Source organism: Macaca mulatta, chromosome 10, assembly GCF_049350105.2.
Source record: "Macaca mulatta isolate MMU2019108-1 chromosome 10, T2T-MMU8v2.0, whole genome shotgun sequence".
In the NCBI taxonomy this organism is placed as follows: domain Eukaryota; kingdom Metazoa; phylum Chordata; class Mammalia; order Primates; family Cercopithecidae; genus Macaca; species Macaca mulatta.
This window is the reverse complement of record NC_133415.1, coordinates 24855562-24872624: the sequence shown is the minus strand read 5'-3', so window position 1 is coordinate 24872624 and position 17063 is coordinate 24855562. Positions and strand designations below refer to the sequence as shown.

At 43.0% G+C, this 17063-nt stretch overlaps 1 long non-coding RNA gene across 1 annotated transcript in view; it reads left to right on the top strand.

Annotated features, from left to right (window-relative positions):
- Window positions 1-17063, top strand: part of LOC107000618 (uncharacterized) — a 52511-nt gene that overhangs the window by 16020 nt on the left and 19428 nt on the right. The window contains exons 2-4 of the long non-coding RNA XR_013399436.1: window positions 13894-14056; window positions 15039-15125; window positions 16806-16928. This is a non-coding gene — a long non-coding RNA (uncharacterized LOC107000618). The remainder of the gene's footprint in view (window positions 1-13893; window positions 14057-15038; window positions 15126-16805; window positions 16929-17063) is intronic.

Below are 17063 nucleotides of genomic sequence, written 5' to 3'. Positions count from 1 at the left end.
TAGCCAGGATGGTCTCGATCTCCTGACCTCGTGATCCGCCAGCCTCAGCCTCCCAAAGTGCTGGGATTACAGGCGTGAGCTACCGCGCCCGGCTGGGAGGTCTTTTAACACTGTAGCTTCCTGAGCCTGACTTCTGGGGATTCTGATTCCTGTGGCATATTAGTCCTTTTGAGCAACTTCAGACAGAATCCTGACAACCAGCCGGATTAGAGATTCACAAGGCACATTATCACATTAAAGGCACTAAAAGGTCCTGCAACAAAGACACCCATGACATTTCATTGAACCTGTTTATCAAAATTAAACAAACACAGGTCCCTCTTTCTCTATTTTTTGGTATAATACCTGTTTTTACAAGGTCTACTGCCCAGAGAGTGTACCAACTTTTTCCCTTAATAATTATACACTAGTGTCACGAATCTAGTAATTTTTTTCATGCCCTTCCGACCATTTTATAGCATTGGGCTATTCTCTCCCTGAAGACAAGAATAGTATCTGTGTTATTTGCAACATCCCCCACATAGAGTCTGAGTAAATGAGTGAGTCTCTTAAAATCGTCTTTGAACAGGGGACGTGGTCCTCTGCCCACCAATAGGGACATTGATAACAGGGTAGGAGAGAGATTTAAAGCAGCTGGTCATAGTAGGAAAACCTGCAGAGCCACCTTTGGTTGACAGTTGTGGATGTTGAGTGCCAGCAGTCCAGCTGCTTCTCCTCTGAGCTGTTTCTCCACTGCTCTGAGATCTGCCTCTTAACAAACTTGGTCCCCGGGTACAAGCCCTCCTGAGACATTTGGTTAAGAAGAGGAGTTTCCTGTTTCTCTGCTTCTCCTCCTTTCAGCCACCAGGGGATTGAAGGGAGCAGTGCTGAGGCCATTTAAATGGGCTTCTCCGCAGAACGAACGAGCCCTTGTGTTGGAAATTGGGTTAAATTCAGCATGCATAACCATTCACAATGGCTCTTTACACCCCAGGAGCACTAAGATCCCACTAATCTTCAGTCAAAACAATTAGAGCATGAAGGGTGGTGTATTCATCCCAAAGGCACTGGGCATCTGGGAGTTAGGAAGGGGTGGGACCACCCACATTCGGGGCTTTGACTTTCCAGCCGCAATGACAAGGCCAAAAGACCCGGAGGATTCTTCTGGGTATTGCGGAAAGAGGGTCTGGTCAGAGTAAGTTGCTTCAGTCCATCCCTCTCTTTCTCCACGTGGTGGACTCTTAGCAAGTGCAAGGCACTTTAAATGCACCATGTCATTGCATCCTCACAATGGCTTTGTTACCATCATCTCCTATTACAGCTGAGGAAACCGAGGTGCACAGAGGTTAAATGATGCACTCATCAGAGCCCAGCAGCAAATAGATGGCACAGAGAGAAATCAGCAAATAGATAGAACCAGACAGAAATCAGTCTGGTTCAAGAAGAGTTTAATAAAGGTAGCATTCAAAGAGGTGCTGACAGTGTATTAGTTTTCTATTGCTCCATAAAAAAATAACCACCAACTTAGTGGCTTTAAACAACACCTTCTATTAGGTCATAGTCCTGTGGGTCAGTAGTTCAGGCACAGCGTGGTTTTCTGCTCAGAGTCTCACAAGATTGAAATCCAGGTGTTTCTGGGGCTGGGCTGCCATCTGAGGCTCAAGGTTCTCTTTCAAACTCTCTCAGGTTGTTGGCAGAACTCAGTTTCTTGCAGTTGCAGGACTGAAGACCCCGTTTCCTTGCTGGTTGTTGTCCAGGGATTGCTTTTACCTCCTAGAGACCACCCTCAGTCCACAGGCAAATCACAGCATGGATGTCTGCTCCTTCAAGGCCAGCAAATGGTTGTCTCTCACTTGAAATCTCTCTGACTTCTCAGGGTCACCTGATTAGACCAGGCCCACCCAGGATAATCTTCCTTTTGATTAACTTGAAGTCAACCTAAGACAGTATGAAATGCCATCATATTTGCAAGTTCAGGCCACACTCAAGGGGAGGGGACTATTCATGGTGTGTTCACCAGGGCACTAGAATCTTGGTGACCAGTTGAGTTTTCTGCCCTCCAAAGACAGGATGTGGGAAGCCACCAGGAATAGTGCAGTTCTCTGGGGATAGCAATGGTGGGACTTGATTACCACCCCTGGTTCTGAATAGATGAGGAGCTGGGAGACACAGAAGGAGAGGGCTGCCCAGTAGAAACTGGGACCTTTGGTTGAAGGACACAGCTAGTCCCTGATGACTTGGCAAGGAGGGAGATAGAGGAATAAATAAGTTGACCTCAGTTTCCTTCCTCCCTTTCATCTTCTGTGGTTGCTCTCCACTGGCCGATCTTAACAAGAGGCTGGAGGAAGGGACACAGCCTATTTATGCCGTCAATAGAGACCAACTTCTTAGGGAGTGGGCAGGTTGGAGGAGGATGGAGAGTGGATCAGGAGGGGTAAGTAGATGATATGCTGCACAAGTAACTTCTTAGAGTCACACACCTTGTAGTGTCAGAGTTCAGATTCAAATTCAAGTCTCTTTAAAGTCAGATCATACCATGCACCCTTCTATTTCCTGACAATCTAACAATCCAGTGAGAGACACACTTATGTTTTTATTTCGTAAAGGTTCAGAGAGGTTAGGTAAATAAACCAGAGTCACACAGCTAGCAAGTGGCAAAGCTGGGATCTAATTCAATTCCAAAACTTGACTTCCCACCCTCTCCACCTCCATCCACCCATATATATCCACTGGCCAATCTATTCATTCATCAGACTTTTACTGTGTGTCTTCATCTAGGCACTGTGTTCAGAGCAGAATGAGATTCCATTCTTTTTTTTTTTTTTTTTTTTTTTTTTTTTTTTTTTTTTTTCTGAGACGGAGTCTCGCTCTGCCGCCCAGGCTGGAGTGCAGTGGCCGGATCTCAGCTCACTGCAAGCTCCGCCTCCCGGGTTCACGCCATTCTCCTGCCTCAGCCTCCCGAGCAGCTGGGACTACAGGCGCCGCCACCTCGCCCGGCTAGTTTTTTGTATTTTTTAGTAGAGACGGGGTTTCACCGTGTCAGCCAGGATGGTCTCGATCTCCTGACCTCGTGATCCGCCCGCCTCGGCCTCCCAAAGTGCTGGGATTACAGGCTTGAGCCACCGCGCCCGGCCGAGATTCCATTCTTTTCTTTTCTTTTTTTCTTTTTTTGAGACAGATTCCAGATTCTCCCTCTGTTTCCCAGGCTGGCTGGAGTGGAGTGGCATGATCTCGGCTCACTGCAATCTCTGCCTCCCGAGTTCAAACTATTCTCCTGCCTTAGCCTCCCGAGTAGCTGGGATCACTGGTGCCCACCACCATACCTGGCTAATTTTTATATTTTTAGTAGAGATGAGGTTTCATTATGTAGGCCAGCTGGTCTTGAACTCCTGACATCAGGTAGTTTGCTCACCTCAGCCTCCCAAAGTGCTGAGATTACAGGTGTGAGCCACCACGCCTGGCCAAGATGCCATTCTTATGTCCTCATGTTATTCACAGTCTGATAAGAGAAACAGACCTGTATACCGATTATCGTGCAGTGGAGGGGAACAGGAGCTTTGAGAGAGGAACGTACAGTGCTCATCGGTGGGCATGTGGGAGGGAGATTTCTGCTCAGTTGGGGGAGCCTGGAAATGCAGCATCCTTTTGAGCTGCGTTTTGAAGGATACATAAGATCCCAAGGGCGTGGTGCATTTTGGGAAGGCAGCATATCTTTTTAGCCCAGCTGCCTCTCCTTTGCTGGAGCTTCCTCTTTCCAGGGCATGATTTGGAAGGACAGAGTTTTACTGTTATTGAGGACACAGAGTTCTCTAAGGTGCATAGCCCAGGGGATGGAATGGAGCAGGGGATGTATGTATGTGTGGAAAAAATCCACCTTGGTTTGAATTCTTGTCTGGCTATTTCTGAAATATATGACCTTATGGGGACCCTTCCCGATATGGTCATCTCTACAGGAGATTTCATATCCCTACCCAACTGGTTTCATGTTGGCCAGGTGACTTTCAGCCAATGGGATGAAAGTCAGTGGAGACGATATATGTGCCACTTTTTGGCAGACACTGTAAGAACCCTTGTGTGGTCACCTTTTCCCTTCCCTTTTTGTGATGCTATGGGTAATTTTTACTATTTCCCAAGTGTTGTGCCTCACCTTCCCTTTTCACCTTGGCCTCAAGACTATCAGATTTCCATAAGGGGGTTGCTTCTTTAACCTTCATCCTGGAATGAAGGGAGGAGAGGGCAGAGCAGAAACAGAGCTACAAGGGTTTGTCACATTCCAGAGGAATGGTTGCTATCTAAGCCACGGAGATCTTTGAAGGTATCTGTTAGCACTGCGTAATGTAGCCTAAGATGACCAAAAGAGCAAGGCGTGTTGCCTTTCTCTGTGTTAGTTTGCTTATCTGTAGAAGTGCGTTGATAGTTGTAGTTACCTTATGGGGGTCTGGTGAAGATTAGGTGGAACGGCTAAGTAAAAGCGCAGTTTCTAGCCTATAGTGTGTCTACACTTTGCAGATGTCTAAGACTCTTCTTCCAGTCCCTTGTCTCTGCCATAATTATTTCTACCCCAGGGCCTATGCACATCCATGCTGTTCTCTTTGCCGGGGATATTCTGTCTTTCCCTCATTCCCTTCTTTACTCAAAATTCCATATGTAGACCTAGCTCCTCCAGGAGGCCAGCTAAGGATGGGCTTAGAGCCCCAGGAAAGTCAGGTCATGAAAGGGATGAAAACGGTTGCATTTCAACAACCAATATCAGGAAATCTAGAAAAGAGTTCCTTTAATATCAGCATGCACACATATTTCGTGTTTTACGGTTTTGCATTGTTTTAATTTCAGTTTACATAGGGGATTGCAGAGGGGGCTCCCTCATCTTTTCTAAGCTTAAGGCTTCTGAAGATCTTTACCTGCTCCTGTCCACAGACAGCAGGGCCGGGAGAAAGGGATGGGGAGAGTCCCTCCTGCCACTGACCCAGGATGGATAAAAGTACCCCCTTCATAGAAGGAAGAAAATGGGAACAGACGTGCTGCTGACCATCTGAGGTTGCCTGCATGGCAGTTAAGAACATGGACCTTTGGGTGAGGCTACCTGGATTTAATTGTTGGTTCTGCCATTTACCAGCTATATGAGCTTGGGTGTGTCATTCTTTACCATTGAGCCTCACTTTTTACATTCATAAAATGGGAATAAAAATACCAGTTTGTTGGGTCATGGTGAGGACAACTAAGGCAAGTGCCCATAGTGAAGCCTATATAAAGATGGCTGGTTGTTCAGTCATTCCTTATTTATTGAATGTCTGCTATGTGCCAAGTTCCATGAGAGGCACTGGAGATGCAGAGATGACCAGACAGACTAGGTCCTTGCTCTCAAGATTGTATATTTGTAAATAAATATATAATGAGTCAGGTCACAGTAAGGGATATGGAGAAGTCAGGGTAACTGTAGAAAGTAATGGTGGAACAGATTCTATTTTATTTGGACATAATTGACAAATAGATTGACCAATACCCAAATATAATTGGGTAATGTTTAAGGGGTGCAACTTGATGCTGTAATATACATATATGGTGTAAAATGATCCTTATAGTCAAGCTATTTGACACGTTCATCGCCTCACATAATTGTCTTTTTTTTTTTTTTTTTGTGGTGAAACCTACCCTCTTAGCAAATTTCAAATATATACTCTTATTAACTGTAGTCATTTTGCCATACATTAGATCTCCAGAATTCATCCATCTTGTTTAATTGAAACTTTGTACCCTTTGACCAACATCTCATTTCCCTGTCCCTCCAACCCCTGGCAACCGTATTTTAGTCTATGTCTCTATGCTTTGACTCTTTTAGATTCCAAATATAGGTGAGATCATGCAGTATTTATCTTTCTGTGTCAGACACATTCTCTTTTAGAAAGGGAACTCACAAAAGGCTTCTCTAAGGAGGTGACATTTGAACAGGGATCCATGCACCAACACCACATAACAAATGGCCACAAACTTAAAGCAGCATGTATTATCTTACAGTGTCTGGGGGCCAAGAACCTAGGCTGTGTCCTCTGCTTCAGAATCTCATCTGAAACCTATAGTCAAAGTGTTGGCTGGGGCCGCAGTCTCACTCAAAACTCAACTGGGGAAGGATCCACTTCCAAACTCATGGGGTTGTTGGCAGAATTCAGTTCCTCGTGGGCTGTAAGACTGAGGGCCTCAGTTTCTTGCTGGCTGTAAGATGGAAGCAGCCCTCACTGCCTAGTTGGTTGTTGGCCAGCGGCTACTGGCCACATGGCCCACCCCAGTGTGGCTGCTTGCTGCATTAAAGTCAGCAAGGAGAGTCTCCTAGCAAGATGGGCATTAATTACAGTCTTATATGATGTAGTCATGAGAGCATGAGCGTGGCCTCCTGTCCCCTTTATTGTATTCTTTTCTCTTTTTTTTTTTTTTTGAGCTGGAGTCTCGCTGTGCCACCCAGGCTGGAGTGCACTGGTACAATCATGGCTCGCTGCAACCTCCACCTCCCGGGTTCGAGAGATTCTCCTGCCTCAGCCTCCTGAGTAACTGGGATTACAGGCACATATCACCACACCGGGCTAATTTTTTTGTATTTTTGTAGAGGCAGGGTTCACAATGCTGGCCAGGCTGGTCTCAAACTCTTGACCTCAAGTGATCTTCCTGCCTCAGCCTCCCAAAGTGCTGGGATTACAGGCATGAGTCACCGTGCTGGGTCCTCTTTACTGTATTCTATTGATTAGAAGCAAGTTCCTGGTCCTGCCCATATGTAAGGGTGGAGGTTATACAAATGGGTAAATACTGAGAGGTGGGGGACATTGGGAGCCCCTTTGAGTCTATCTGCCATGGCCTATGTGAGGTAGATGGAGTGAACCGAGTGGAGACCTGGCCTGCCAGGTAGAGGGAAACAGAAGGAGCAAAGGCCCTGAAGTGGGATCCTGTTTGGTGTGTTCAAAGATCAGCAAGTTGCTGAATGAGAGAGGGGAGGAAAACTCATGTGGGGCCTTGTAGGTAAGAGCTTGTCTTTTGGATTTTATCCTGGGTGTGCTGAGGTGCTACTGGGAGGTTTCCCAATCCATCTATTTATTTATGTTCCTAGATTTTAAGCGTTGCGGTAAAAGACACATAACCTAAAATTTGCCATTTTAACCTTTCTAAAGTGGACAATTCAGTGGCCTTTAGTCCATTCACAAGGTTGTATAAGCGTCATCACTATCTGGTTCCAGAACATTTTCATTACCCTGAAAGGAAATCCCACAACTGTTAGCAGTCACTGCCCCTTGCCTCCTTCCCCAGAAACCTAGGCAACCACTAATCAGCTTTCTGTCTCTATCAATTTGACTATTCTGGGTATTTCATATAAATGGAATCGTACAATAGGTGCTTAGCTTCTTTCACTCAGCATGTTTTCAAGGTTCATCCATGTTGTCGCATGTATCAGTATTTCATTCATTTTTATGGCTAAATAATATTTCATTGAATGTATATATCACATTTTGATTATCCACTCAACTGTTGATGGATACTGGAGTTGTTTCCAGCTTTTGGGCACTGTGAATAATGCTGCCATGAACATTGGTGTACTAGTATCTGTTTGAACACTCGTTTTTAGTTCTTCTGGGTATATACCTACACACACACCCACACACGGTGAATTGCTGGTAGGTTTAAGTCATTGAGAAACTGTCAACCATCTTTTAAAGTGGCTGCATCGTTTTACATTTCTACCAGCAATGTATAAAGGTTCAAATTTTTCCACATCCTTGAGAATACTTGCTGTTATCTTTTTTTTTTTTTAATTATAGCCATTCATAGGGATGTGAAGTGAGATTTTACTGTGGTTTTGACTTCCATTTTTCTGATGAATGACATTGAGCATTTTTTCATGTGTTTGTTGGCCGTTTGCATATCTTCTTTGGAGAAATGTCTCTTCAGGTCCTCTGTCCATTAAAAAAGTGGGATTGTTTGTCTTTTAGTTGTTGAGTTGTAAGAGTTCTTCATATCGATTTATTTTTATTGAGCTATTATCACCGCTGTGGTTGTTTCCTCAGCAGGTCTCTGAATCCCCAGGCATCATGAATGTCCTCTGCTTAGAAGGAAAGGGACTATAAATGCCCCTTCCCCTGAGTAACCCACTGGCTGACTTGTCTCCATCAACTTCCCTCCAGAGAGCAGAGCTAATAATCCCTTTTCTCACTGGCCTCAGCCCTCCTTGAAAATTACTCTGAGGGCTCCCTGGAGTCCTCTTACCTGAATACCTCCCCCCGGGGCTGTTTAGATGGCTTTGTGGGGGGCTCTCCAGCTGGAAGTAGGAGATTCTCTCGGGGAGAAGCACAGGCTTCCAGCTCCCCAGACCTGTCTCACCTCCCACCCTGGTGTGTTAGAGACTCTGGGGACTCTGGGATGAGCCCAGGGTTCTGCCTGCATCAGGCCTGTTTAGCCTCTGGCTTGTTGCTGAGGCTTAGGGACAAATTAGTAATTTAATCCAGCCAGGCAAACCTGTAAGCACTCTGCAAGGAGTCAGATAGAGCCCTGTGGCTTCTGGTCTCTGGTCCGCCACCATGAGACTGGGGTCCCTGGACCTCATCTCTGAAATGGGCCTGCACCTGTGTTGGAAGAAGCCAGTTTGAACCTTTCAGATTCAGGATTTTGTGATGGGCTTAAAAAATATTTTATTTAGAGTATCTCCTCTAAGAAGCTCCTCTCCCTCTAGTTGCCTTAGGTGACTGCGCAGCCTGAATTTATTCTGTCTCAGGTGTATCTTTTTGGTTTTGATTACTTCTTTATACCTCTCTTACTCTTATTTGATTGCCAGAGGGTGAAGCTAATCATTTCAGTCTTTCTTAGAATTCTTTGAGAATTTCTCATTGCCTTAGGGTGAAGACCAGATCCTTACCTGGATGGGTTTTCATTGTCTCCTTTTTCTTTTTTCTTAGATGGAGTTTTGTTCTTGTTGCCCAGGCTGGAGTGCAATGGCATGAGCTTGGCTCACTGCAACCTCCACCTTCTGGGTTCAAGCAATTCTCCTGCCTTGGCCTCCTGAGTAGCTAGGATTACAGGTGCACACCACCACGCCCGGCTAATTTTTTGTATTTTTAGTAGAAATGGGGTTTCACCATGTTGGCCAGGCTGGTCTCGAATTCCTGACCTCAGGTGATCCACCCGCCTCGGCCTCCCAAAGTGCTGGGATTACAGGCGTGAGCCACCACACCTGGCCATTGTCTCCATTTTCACTGTCACTTTACATGGCACTACCCCTTGATCTCTCTAGTCCAGCCAAAAGGGTCGCCTTTGGGTCCTTGGTGCATCCTACCACAGGGCCTTTGCACATGCTGTTTTAATTGCTTGGATGCCTTTTCTTTCCCTCCTCATCTTCTTTACTTCTTCTTTAGATTTTAGTACAAGCTTCACTTCTTTAGGGAAACCTTCCTGGATTTCCCAGATTAATTCAAATTCATGTTATCAGCTCTGTGGACCTCCCCTCAGAAGGTACTATATCACCTTCATTTTAGGATAAGTAACTGTTTCCCCTTATTTGCAAAAGAATCTGAGAGCAGGGACTCTGAGAGCAGGGACGCTAAGAGCAGGGACTCTGAGAGCAGGGATCATACCTGTTTATCCTCCATTGTAGCCCCAGTGCCTCGCCCAGTTCCTGGAGGAGAGTAGGTGTCAAATAAACCTGTGTTGAATGGCAAACAAATCTCTGTGCTATCAGAGTCTAGGTCAGGGCCTGGCATGCAGCAGGTATGAAACACCTGGTTCCATTTTTGTTGAGTAAATGAACGGTTTCTCTGAAATGCAGTGGATCCAACCTCTGCTCCTGTGTGGCCTCAACTGCATGTGCACTGGGACAGACAGATCTGTGTTTAAATGTGGGTTTCTTTACTTTCCAGCTGTGTTACCTTGGGTGCATCTTTTCCTTCTTGGAGCCCTTTTCTTGGTCTGTCGACAGGGGATCTTCATTAGGGGATGCTGAAGGGATTTCATGGGTAATGGTTTTGTAGGCCCTCTGTTAACTGAAGCCCTTTGCAAATGCCCTTGAAGAAATGCTGTTTCTCCCAACATCTTCCACGAAGATGGGTGCTCAGACCAAGGTGGGTGCAGGGCTGATGTCTCCTCCTCTACCAGTGGTGCTTGAAAAATGGTGGCATGAGGCTGAATTTCCCCGTGTTCTGAATGACTGGGGAGAGTGGCCACAAATCTGAACAGCCCAGATGTAATTTCTGACTCTGGAGTCACCTGTGTCTTGCAGAAGGGAGGAAAGTAGACAGATTTAGCTGCAGGGTGCGCAGTGTGCTGCTTGGGTCCTGTCTCCCTGCTTTATGGGTGCAAAATGTGAGGTATGGTCACACTGCATGCAGCCCCTGCTCTCCCCAGCTGTGGGTCGGAGAGTGTCTGCCTCCTTGCAACTAATTTGTTTTCTTGTATTATTTCTTCTAGCTTAATTGTAAAATAATGCACGCTTGTTGTAAAAACAAACCAAAACCAAACAAACAATATAGCAGTATATAAAATAGAAGGTGTTGGTTCTTCCTGGCCCACTCAAATCCCATATTCTAGGGTAATCAGTGTAGAGTGTGCCAGTGAACACCACCGGCTCCCTGTCTCTGTAATGCACATCAAACACGTTAGCAATTTCCTGATTGATACGGTTTGGCTCTGTGTCTCCACCCAAATCTCATCTTGAATGGAAAATCCCCGTGTATGAAGGGAGGGAGGTGATTGGATCGTAGGGGTGATTTCCCCTATGCTGTTCTTGTGATAGTGAGTGAGTTCTCACAAGTTCTAACGATTTTATAAAGGGGTCTTCCCCCTTCACTTTGAAGGTGACTGCTTCCCCTTCTGCAATGATAGTAAGTCTCCTGAGGCCTCCTCAGCCATGTGGAACTGTGAGTCAGTTAAACTTCTTTATAAATTACCCAGTCTCAAGTATTCTTTTACAGCAGTGTGAAAGTGGACCAGTACTGGTCCATGGCCTGTTAAGAACTGGGCTGCACAGCAGGAGGTAAGCTGTGGGGCAAGCCAGTGGAGATTCAGCTATATATGCAGCCATCCCCCATTACTCTCATTACTGCCTGAGCTCTGCCTCCTATCAGATCAATGGTGGTATTAGATTCTTATAAGAGAGCAAATCCTATTGTGAACTGCCCATGTGAGAATTCTAGGTTGCATGCTCCTTATGAAAATCTAATGCCTGATGATCTGCCACTATCTCCCATCACCCCCAGATGGGACTGTCTAATTGCAGGAAAACAGGCTCAGGGCTTCCATTGATTCTACATTATGATGAGTTGGATAATTATTGCATTATGTATTACAATATAATATAGTGGAAATAAAGTGCACAATAAATGAAACACATTTGAATAATTCTGAAACCATCCCCACTCTCACCATCCATGGAAAATTCTTCCATAAACTTGGTCTCGGGTGCCAAAAGGTTAAGGACTGTTGCTCTAAGTTGTTAGAAGAATCACATAAGTTAATTCAAGGCTGGTAGAATAATTGCATCCATTTTACAAGTGAGGAAACCGAGGCCCCCAAATTTTTAGTAACTAGCTCAAGATCACACAGCTAATAAGGAAGAGAGTCAGGATTTGAATCTTCTACATATTGTTTATATAATACAATATATATGCATGTGTACACACAAGTACATAGAGGCTTTACTGCAAAAATTGGGTAATATCATATTTTTGGTTCTGAAATTTTACTTAATAATACTTTGTTTCATAAAAATACGTTGTTTCCCAATAACACATTGTTTAATAATACATTGTTTCTTTTCAGGTCAGCATAAATAAATATACATTTAGGTTTTTTTTTTTTGTTTTTTTTTGTTTTTGTTTTTGTTTTTGTTTTTTTTGAGCCAGGATCTTGCTCTGTCACCCATGCTGGAGTGCAGTGGTGCAATCATGGCTCACTACAGCCTCAAACTCCTGGGCACATGGGATCCTCCCACCTTCTGAGTAGCTAGGGCTACAGGCTATTTTTTTCTATTTTTTTGTAGAGATGAGGCCTTGCTATGTTGGCCAGTCTGGTCTTGAACTCCTGGGCTTAAGTGATCCTCCCACCTCAGCCTCCCAAAGTGCTGGGATTACAGGTGTGAGCCACCACACCTGGCTGACATTTACTTTTTCAAATATTTTAATATCTGAAGAGGATTCTAGAGTATGGATGGACTGAAATTTATACCTCTCATTCCCAAAGGAGAAACATTTATTTGTACATTTTTGCTCAAAAAACTTTGTTATGGTGATCATTATTTCACAGATGTTTTTAAAACATTAAAAAAATTTTACACACGTGGTAAACATTGAACTAGTTTTTCAGGGTGAATAATCCCTGTCTGTCTCCAGGTACCCACAAAAGGGGAAGTCATTGTTAGCAGTTTTTTTCTGAATTCTTCCAGGCAGAGTGTGTGCTTTCAATTGTGTGTGTGTGTATATAAATGTATATATATGTATGTATATAAATGTATATAAACACATACACACATACACACATACATTTTTTGGTAGACAAGTGATACTATACATACTATTCTGCAAACTTGCTCTTTCTGTTTACCTATATATGGAAAATTGTTATGCATCTGTCCATATAGATTTCCTGCATTCATATTTATGTAACTTTGAAGGGGCAATATACTCATTGTTCAAATACATATAATAAAATATATAAAGGTGTAATATATCTGAATATATTTGAAGGAATAGAGTGAAACGTTTCCTGCTTCCATGCCAGCCCCCCATAACTATGATTATTTTCATATGATTATATTAGCTTTTTAATATCCTTCCAGAATTTTTTTACATATATACATATATCCAAGAAAATATGTCTATAATCTTATTTTAAACCCCTTTAAACTCAGGAATAATATAATCTATATATATTTCTACATTTTGCTTTTTTTTCACTGAAACGTGTAGATACTTTCATTTCAGTACACAAACAGCTTCCCCATTCTTTCTTTTTTTCCCTTCTTTTTAAACAACTGCATTTAGTACAGTATTCCATTTTATAGATAAATTAAACCATGTCTCATTCTTTTTGAAATTATTATTTTAATTCATTAAGTAAGCAATGCTTGCAAGGTACAAAACTAGGAAGGTACAGAGGAGTAGTCAGTGAAAAATCAAGTTCTTCCCCTTCTGTCTCCAGGTCTTTCAGTTCTTCTATTTGGGGGTAACCACGGTTCCCAGTGTCATGTTCTCCTTCTTGAGATGGGCCGTACATTGTGACTGAGTATATGTGAGGTGCATGTGAGCATGTATACACACACACACACAAACACACACACACACACACACACACACACTCTTTTTCTTAATGGCTGTGTGGAATTCCACTGCCTGCATGGACCGCCGTTTCTGTAATCACTCCTGTATAATGGGACATTCCATTATTTTCAGTCTTTTGCCACCTCAAGCCATGAGGCTGTAATTAGCCTGCACAGACCCCTCTGTGCTCAGGTGCGGATGCATCTAGATACATTATCACTGAGCTCAAGAGCATGTGCACTGACAATTTGAGGTACATTGCTAAGTTTTCTTCCAAACGGGTTGCCACATGCAGCTCCATAGGGTTTCCACAATGTCCAGGAGCTGGGCTGGCTAAGGAGATCTGGGAAGCCAAGGGAAAGTCAGCCAAGTTTTTGGTCAGCCTTCCCTTTTGTGTCTCTCCTTCCAAATTTTCATGACCAGCCTTCTCTAGGCAGTGTGCTTGCTCTTGAATCCCCATCAAGCTGAGGCTCTGTTAACAGGCTTTATTTCCATTTAGTCCATCATGCCCCAAAGGTTCTACAGAAGAACACACTTCTGTAGATAAATATGGAGGGTTAAAAATTGCCTCCCTAATCCAATGTGCCTGAGCAATGCTGAGTTAAGTGATATTAAAACAGGTGTTTTGTTGCAGGACTTATCAGAACCTTTAACATGCTAATGAACATTGGGATGTCTAAGAGGTGTTAGAGTGTGTGGAGTTCATCACATTGCTTTGACCACGCAAGTTCAGAAAGGCTAATACGGTTTCACTGCTGCATTGTACTGAATGGGAGACTAAAGCCCAAAGAGGAAAGGTGAGTTTCCAAGGACACATAGTAGGGTGGTGACCTGAATTTCCAGTCCCATTGTGGTAGTGACACCAATAAAGTGCTCCATGCTCCTCTGTGCTAGCAATTCTTAAATGTGGAGCACTGGGTATCTTGGTGCCCTAAAGGGATGCCAAGACATATGCAACACACCATCCCGGATTAGATCCACTTTAATGAAAAAACTGGTAAAGTCTGAATACAATCTATAGTATTGTTAATTTCAGGGTACCAACATCACCATCTTAGTTTTGATAAATGCACTGTGGTTATGTAAAATAGTAGCACTGGGGGATGCTGGGTGAAGGATGTCCAAGAACTCTTTGTATCATCTCTGCTACTCTTTCGTAAATCTAACATGCTTTCAAAATAAAACCTGCATATATTATTCATGCCAAACCAAACACTGATTCATGTACTAGATTCAGTCATAGATAAACAGAAGCAGACCTAGAATAGAATTTTAGACTACCATCTGCAAATACCTTTGGAAAAATACACAAACATACTGATAATCCCATTTGCTTGTGGGGAGGGCAACTGGGTGGCTGGCGTGTCAAAGGAGAAAGCCTTTTCTGCGTATCCTTTAATAATTTTTGGATTTCAAACTTTGTAAATGTATTATCTTTTCAACAATTAAATTTTCAAAATAATTTAAGAGAGAAAATCTTTCATGAAAAAATTTTGAGTTTGACTGTTTTTTGGAAAATAGAATGAACATAGTAGAAAAAAATAATTGTTGCTGTTAGTGTTTATTGGAGTTTCTCTGATGTGCCATAATAAGAGTTCATATTATGTGCTATGGTAAGCCCAGAACAGAGATTATCTTATTGAATGTCCTCAACAATGCATGAACCCCATTTTTCAGAAGAAGCACCATTTGCTCAACATGTCACTTAGAAAGTGACAGAGCTGAAATCTGAGGCTTGGTCTGCCTGGTTCTGTAACCCAAACTTCTAATTTCTGTTAGGATACAATTATACACACAGGAGGCTATAGGAGCAGACACAACAAGGCCTGCGGTGGATGCTGTTGGGGTCCCACCCATATTACCCTGGTAGGTGCCAGTTTCATGCATGCCAGCCTGACTCCCACATTTCTGCAATTTTTTTTCCTAAAGGAGCTCTCTTTGCCCACTGGGCTTGCTCTGCTGGTACTCATGGCCAGCTGGAGGTGCTGGGGAATTACACCTCCACTTCCAGCAGCCCTCATCCAATGACTAATAGGAGTTGGTATATAAATACCCCAGCTACCTCCCCTTGTGTAGTAACTCTGAGGTGTAGTTCTACACCAAAAAGGTAGAGAAGACTGCCCAGGGTAATAGAATCTTATTTATTTTTACATTAAAAATGAGATGCCCTTTATATTCAGGGAAATTCTTTGTTTTTAAACTTCTATTTTAAGTTGAAGGGCACACATGCAGGTTTGTTATATAGTTAACTTGTGCCATGGGGGTTTGTTGTACAGATTATTTCACCTCCCAAGTATTAAGCCTAGTATCCATTAGTTATTTTTCCTGACCCTCTCCCTTTTCTCACTCTCTGATAGGCCCTAATGTGTGTTGTTTCCCTCTATATGTCCATATGTTCTCATCATTTAGTTTCCACCTAGAAGTGAGAACATGCGGTATTTTGTTTTCTGTTCCTGGACTAGTTTGCTAAGGATAGTGGCCTCCAGCTCCATCCATGTTCCTGCAGAGGATATGATCTCATTTTTTATGGCTGCATAGTATTCCATGGAGTGTATGTACCATATTTTCTTTATCCAGCCTATTATTGTTGGGCATTTAGGTTGATTCCATGTCTTTGCTACTGTGAATAGTGCTGCAGGGAACATACGTGTGCATGTGACTTTATGATGGAAAACTTTATATTCCTTTGGATATCTATCCAGTAATAGGATTGCTAGGTTGAATGGTAGTTCTGTTCTTAGGTCTTTGAGGAATCGCTACACTGTTTTCCACAATGGTTCAACTAATTTACACTCCCACCAGCAGTGTATAAGCATTCCTTTTTCTCGGCAGCCTCCCTAGCACCTGTTGTTTTTTGACTTTTTTTTTTTTTTTTTTTTTTTTTGAGACGGAGTCTCGCTGTGTCTCCCAGGCTGGAGTGCAGTGGCGTGATCTCGGCTCACTGCAAGCTCCGCCTCCCGGGTTCACGCCATTCTCCCGCCTCAGCCTCCCAAGTAGCTGAGACTACAGGCGCCCGCTAGTTTGACTTTTTAATAATAGCTATTCTGACGGGTGTGAGATGCTATCTCACTGTGGTTTTGATTACATTTCTCTAATGATCAGTGATGTTGAGCTTTTTTTTTTTCATATGCTTGTTGGCCACATGTATGTCCTCTTTTGAAAAGTGTCTGTTCATGTCCTTTACCCACTTTTTAATGGGGTTGTTTATTTCATGTAAATTGGGTTAAGTTCCTTATAGATGCTGAATATTAGGCCTTTGTCAGATGCATAGTTTGCAAAAAATTTCTCCCATCCTGTTGGTTTTCTGTTTACTCTGTTGATAGTTTCTTTTGCTTTGCAGAAGCTCTTTAGTTTAATTAGATCCCATTTGTCAAATTTTGCTTTTGTTGCAATTGCTTTTGGCATCTTTGTCATAAAATCTTTTACCATTCCTATGTCCTGAATGGTATTGCCTAGGTTGTCTTCCAGGGTTTTTATAGTTTTGGGTTTTACATTTAAGTCTTTAATCCATCTTGAGTTAATTGTTAAATTATCTTTTATATTCAGTGAAATTCTTAATGTGAAGTACACAGTTACATCAGTTTGATAAAGGCATACACTTGTGCAACCGATATCTCTATTAGGAAACAAAAGGCATCACCAGCACCACAGAAAACTTCATTGTGCCAGGTAACTCCTTCATTCCCAAAAGCAACTGCTGATCTGATTTCTATTACTGTTAAGTTAGTGTTTCTTTTTCAAGAACTTTTTGTAAATGATATCATACACAGCATGTACCCTTTCCATTTGTTTTTTTCTTAATCC